Source organism: Panthera pardus, unplaced genomic scaffold (assembly GCF_024362965.1).
Source record: "Panthera pardus isolate Hobbes unplaced genomic scaffold, ASM2436296v1 HiC_scaffold_2, whole genome shotgun sequence".
NCBI lineage: Eukaryota > Metazoa > Chordata > Mammalia > Carnivora > Felidae > Panthera > Panthera pardus.
In genome coordinates, this window is record NW_026526765.1 from 131,741,253 (window position 1) to 131,747,397 (window position 6,145).

The 6,145-nt window shown below is 39.3% G+C and overlaps 1 long non-coding RNA gene across 1 annotated transcript in view; it reads right to left on the reverse strand.

The window, feature by feature from the left end:
• Window positions 1-6,145, reverse strand: part of LOC109250911 (uncharacterized) — a 74,675-nt gene that overhangs the window by 66,785 nt on the left and 1,745 nt on the right. The window lies entirely within an intron of this gene.

Below are 6,145 nucleotides of genomic sequence, written 5' to 3' on the forward strand. Positions count from 1 at the left end.
AAGGCTATAAAAGAAAATTGTTGGACATCATATTGCTGCACACCAAGGTCTACTTATATGGTACATTTAACTTTTCAAAGCACTTTAATATGAATTATATAATGTCAGCCTCTTCAGGCTGTGTGGGGACGATTAGAAATGCAACTTGTCAACTCTGTACTTGAAATGTGTTTGTAGTCTGAAAATATGTACTCACAGAATGCTAGTGCTGCTTAAGACCGGCGTAACCTAGGATCAGCTAAGTTTTTATTTTCTGACATCGGAAAAGATGTGTAAACTTGAAATGGAGGTAACGATGAATGATGTAATATTAAAGTTACATGTTTTTGTCCTCATGAGCTAGTTGGCCTTAGACAATTGTAACTATTAATTTTGACCTTAGACTAATATCCTATCATCTAAAACATTATATGATTTATGTTAAAATGGGATAGTTCTCTGTATATAGCTACGTGTGGACAGGAAGCATTGTCAACGTAATCATTCAATGAGGTAAAAGGCCATTAAAATTCATTGATTTTTCAAGAAACTTCATTACTTTCTCTTGTCATGATCTTGGATCAGAACTGGATTAAATGATGGGTCAACCCAGTAGTTGTCACAGTGGCTGCCTACAAGAGATGCTTAAACATCATGGAAATTGATGAAAACCTAAAATGAAAACACAGATCCAGTCCACTCATTCAGGTTGTTACTCATACTCTTTAGATAACCAGAAAAAAAAAATACAATTTTGTCTCTTCTCTGCATATAAAAAAATGTCTTATTTTGAACTGAAAAGCATTACAGTATTAAATATGTAAGCCCAGGCCTGGGTGGTTCAGTCGGTTAAGAGTCTGACTTTGGCTCAGGTCATGATCTCACGGTTTGTGGGTTCGAGCCCCACGTTGGGCTCTGTTCTGACCCTGGAGCCTGCTACCGTTTCTGTGTCTCCCTCTCTCTCTGCCCCTCCTCTGTTTGTGCTCTGTTTCTCTTTGTCTCTCAAAAATAAATAAAAATGTTAATTTTTTTTAAATGTGTAAGCCAAAACGCCTCCTAAGGGAGATGGGGCCTAGGTGCTGGGGAATCTTTCACTTTCTGAGCATAATCAATATGTCTCCCCTCATCAAAATGGCTTTAGATAGACAGAATTTATATGAAGTAGTGGGTTAAGTCATATGGTTTGCAGTAAGAATCTGGGATAGAGATAAATTACTATATATAATAAATCAAGAGAGAATAGTGGTGGTTTTAGTGGTATTGAGTGGAGAGGGCTGTGGTAACACAGGATGGAGGCAGAGCAGAGAGAAGGGAAAGGGGACGCCTGATGTATGGGAGGTCAAGAAAGGAAACTTGGGAGAGGAATATATAATGAAAAATTTTGAAATGAATATTATACACTGAGAAATACAATCCCTTTCCATGTGACCTGTGTTAGGTTTAATAAAATCACCATTATTTATTAATGTTCCTTTGCAAAGAGAGTTTTATTTGGGGAGAGCCCAAAGGAAAGGGCCAAGTTACAAACTTAAAGAAAGAAGCATATAACTTTTTTATCATTAGAGAATTATTTTCATAAAAAAATAAGCTGATAGAATCAGGAGAAAGAGACAAGCCATTGTGGTTAGAGAGTTCTAGTACATGCTTCTCGAAAGCAGATAGGTACAGGAAACAAACCATCACAAATATCAAAGTTAAATAATGTAATTAATAAGCTCAAACTAGGGGTGCCTGGGTGACTCAATCCAGGTTAAAGCATCCAACTCTTGGTTTTAACTCAGGTCATGATCTCAATTTTCAACTCTTGGTTTTAGCTCAGGTCATGATCTCAATTTTCACGGGTTTGAGCCTCGCGTTGAGCTCTGCACTGATGTGCAGAGCCTCCTTGGGATTCTCTTTCTCTTCTCTCTCTGTCCCTCCCCCACTCTCTCTCTCTCTCTCTCAAAATAAGTAAACATTAAAAAATAAGCTCAAACTAATAGCTATAAACGTTAGATACTGCGCAGAGAATACATACGTTAAGCAATCACTAAATATATGTGAAATAGTTCAATTACCCTAATGTTTGGATAACTGACTCTATAGTATACCCAAAACCTGTCACTTCAACTTAATTTAGCATAGGCCACCTTTGAGTCCACATTTTGGACAGCTAACCAAGAAAACTGTTAAAGTCATTTCTAGCCCTTTAGCTTTGAATACGGAATCTCTGATGAGTGAGCCCTATCATTACATTTATCCTGATATAATTTTATTTTTTTTTTAATTTTTTTTTAACGTTTTACTTATTTTTGAGACAGAGAGAGACAGAGCATGAACGGGGGAGGGGCAGAGAGAGAGGGAGACACAGAATCAGAAGCAGGCTCCAGGCTCTGAGCCATCAGCCCAGAGCCCGACGCGGGGCTCGAACTCACGGACCGCGAGATCGTGACCTGAGCCGAAGTCGGCCGCTTAACCGACTGAGCCACCCAGGCGCCCCATATCCTGATATAATTTTAAAAAATATAATGTTCATTTTATTTTTGAGAGAGAGAGAGAGAGAGAGAGAGAGAGCGAGCGTGCAAGGGAGGGGCAGAGAGAAGGGTAGACACAGACTCCAAAGCATGCTCCAGGCTCTGAGCTGTCAGCACAGAGTCTGACATGGGGCTTGAACCCACAAACCACGAGATCATGACCTGAGCTGAAGTCAGACACTTAAATGACTGAGCCACCCTGGCATCCCTATGCTGATGTAAATTTATATTGCTTCCATCTCGATCCTATACTTTAAAAATCTATTCCTACATATATTTCCCAGCGTTCTGGAAAAGTCGTTATACTGTGTATATCAGATCTCCTCATGGATCATACTTTGTGTTTCATCCTTTGAGGCCTACTGAGTCCTGAGTTTAGTTATAGGTCTGTAAGCAAATAGAGATAGTGAGAGTAGTTCCTGAGGAATATCAGTTGTACCTTGCCAGATAACTACCTCCAGAGAAGCAGGTACAGGTTCTTCAGCCAAGAGAAGACTAACCTCATTAGGCAGGGGTTCAAAGTCTTCTTCTATAGACAAAGAAGGCTTGGCAGAATTTTGAGGTTCCAAGTACCAAGCTTCACTGGAATATGCCTATATGATCCCTTTTCAATTATTCAGGTGCTACTCCAACTATATCAATGATCTAACTTTAACAATAGAGATCCTCTAGAATTCAGAACTCAATCTGCATTTGTAATTCAGGCATCCCCAGGATAAGGCACTGGGTTTGATTTTGAGAAATATCTTCCTTATGGCTATAACAGTCAAGAGTTTCCTTTAGGACAATTATTGAAGCTTTCAGTCCCTTAGGCAGACCTTAAACTTGGAATTTAAAGCCCTGAGTTCATTATTTTCCCTTCCCTCATTTCTTCAGCCTAACAGCCAACCAACCCCATTATACTCCTTATTTTCACTAGAATGTTCTATGGCAGCAATTACTAGGCCTCCCAGAGCAATTGGCTTCTATAGGCACATGTTTACAGTTATCTGTAGGTGATAATTTAAGTAATCATTGTGAAATTGTGTGCCATGCATGGCCAAGATACTTTTTTCCCCTGAAAATGAGGTCATTAAGGCCTATAAGTCTAATCTGACCAGAGGATCCAGTCCAGAAAACTCAAAACCATTTCAGAGAACTAATCCTAAAGATTCTATTCCTCTGGAATCACTCTCGGCACCAAATTCCATACCAATCAGCCTTCTATACCATAATCAATTAGGATTTGCAGCTTATATGTATGAAGTAGATATAACTATGGCCATAGATACAGATGCAACTATATAGAGATAGAGGTACATAAATACAGATCTACATTGGGTAAAAGATTTGCTACACAGATGTGACCTTTAGACAACCATGGGAGTTTGTGAGTCAGCGTCTGTAAGCCTACTGTCTTTGCATTTAATGCTGGAGCCAGTCTGCAGGACAGGCACTCAGGAAGGAAAGATGATGTAATGTAGGGAAGAGAGCAAAGACAAGCTGTGACCCCAAATAAGAGCTGGAACCTAAAAGGATAGACTGAAACACACCTGTGAACTGGAGAGTATGGATGTAGAACAAGAGAGGCTATTGCTACTGTCCATCATCACAGAATCTGACACACACCTGGCTCAAGAATCAGGGGGACTAAAGGAGGATCAGGGGAAGGAGGGGCTCAGGGCAGCCATTTTACTATCTCGTTCTGTCAGTTTCTGACGGAGGAGTAATGAACTCAGCTACAAATGTGGAGATGTCTATTTCTCCTTTAAATTCTATCATTTTTGCTCTGTGTACTTTGAAGATTTATTATTAGGTGCATACTTATTTGATTGTGATTTTTTTTTTTTGAAAATTGACTCCTCTGTCATTACAAAATGTCCCTGTTTGTCCTCAGAGATATTCCTTTCTCTGACCTCTATTTTGTCTGATATTATATGCCTATTCTAGCTATCTGTGTGGTTACTGTTCACATGGCACAGCTTTGTCAATTCTTTTACTTTTAACCTATATGATTGTTTTTTTTTATTTAAAGTGTGTTTTATCAGATATCATCCACGTTAGCTTTAAATCGCTAAACTAAAAACTAAACACCCTCTGTAAGGCTTACTGCAAAATCCCCTTTTGTTGGTTTTCTACAGTCAAATTCTTACTCTTGAAGTGCCACTGTATTGATGTATGTTTTCAGAAGGCCAGCTTAAAATAGAAATATATATCTTGAGCTGAAGGGCATGTCAACAAATTTGTTATCAATCATCACCATATGAGTAGAAGGAATATTCCAGAGGGATTGCAACCCAGTGTAGGTAAACTCTGAAGCCTAGACAGGATTTAAAATGGAAATGGAGGTGCACCTGGCTGGCTCAGTCAGTTAAGCGTCCGACTTCAACTCAGGTCATGATCTCATGGTTCGTCAGTTGGAGCCCTGCGTCGGGTTCTGTGCTGACAGCTCAGAACCTGGAGCCTGCTTTGGATTCTGTGTCTCCTTCTCTCTCGGTCCCTCCCCCTCTCACTCTCTCTCTCTCTCTCTCAATCTCTCTCTCTCAAAAATAAACAAACATTAAAAAAATGGAAATGGAATATGTAGGATGGTATAAGTGACCATACATAATATAAAATAGATATACAAGTCGGGGGGGGGGGTGGTAGACAAGAGAAAAGAAAGGAAGTAGATGTCTAAAAAGCATCAAGGGCAATGAAAAGAATTTCATGGTAGGTTTTAGAAGGAGAGAAGTAACTATTAAAAAAAAAAAAGGCTTAGTAAATTTCTCAGTTTTTCTTAGGGCCAGAACTATATACTATCCTCAGTTAATCTCATTTCAGCTGGTCTATTTAGGATGTGGAAACCCTCAGAAAGCCCATCAGAAATAGGAGGACAGAGGTTTAGTATGTCCTGAGTTAACTCAGTTCTCCCAAACAGTTCTTTTGTAATGTAACATTTTAACCTGTTAAATTCTGTATCATCTCCAAATTCTCACTATCAAGAGAGATGTCTCACTGCTTAGACCAACTATGGGCTTACACTATATTTGTGGTTCAGTTTTTTCTTCTGTGGAAACCATCCCATTTTTTCTGATGGCACATTACTTTCATAATTCTCTTTTTGCTTGGGGCACAAAATGACTTTTTCCATCATAGTTAGCTGCATACCCCAAGTCTTGCTTATATCACAGTACTTAGGCTACATTTCTTTTCGGGCATAGAGTGGCTGCATAATTCTCAATATCCTATCTGGCTTCAAATTGTTTAACCTAGTTAAAAGCTCTTCCAGCAAATAGAAAATGATCCCCACCTGCAATAGCCGAGGAGCACAAAAGCATAGTGTCACTTTGGATTCCTGATAGGCTAGGGACATGTATCCTTACCAACAGTCATTGCACATGGTAACACGTGAAAATGCTGAGTCATAAAATACAATGGTATGCCACCACATCCTTATACACTTTCACATTTACCATAATTATGCTGCAGAGGAGGTGGGGGGCAATGGAAAATGGTAGAATAAAGCTGTCTTTCTTTGGCAGAACACTTCACTGCTTACAAAGAATTCCTGCAGAATGTTCACTCATGTGATCATTCCAGTGTTGTGAAGAAGGCCTGAAATGATTCATTATTTTTTAATGGATGAAGAAGTTCCAGCTGAGTGGGAGACTTTCCCAAGGTCACACCGGTAG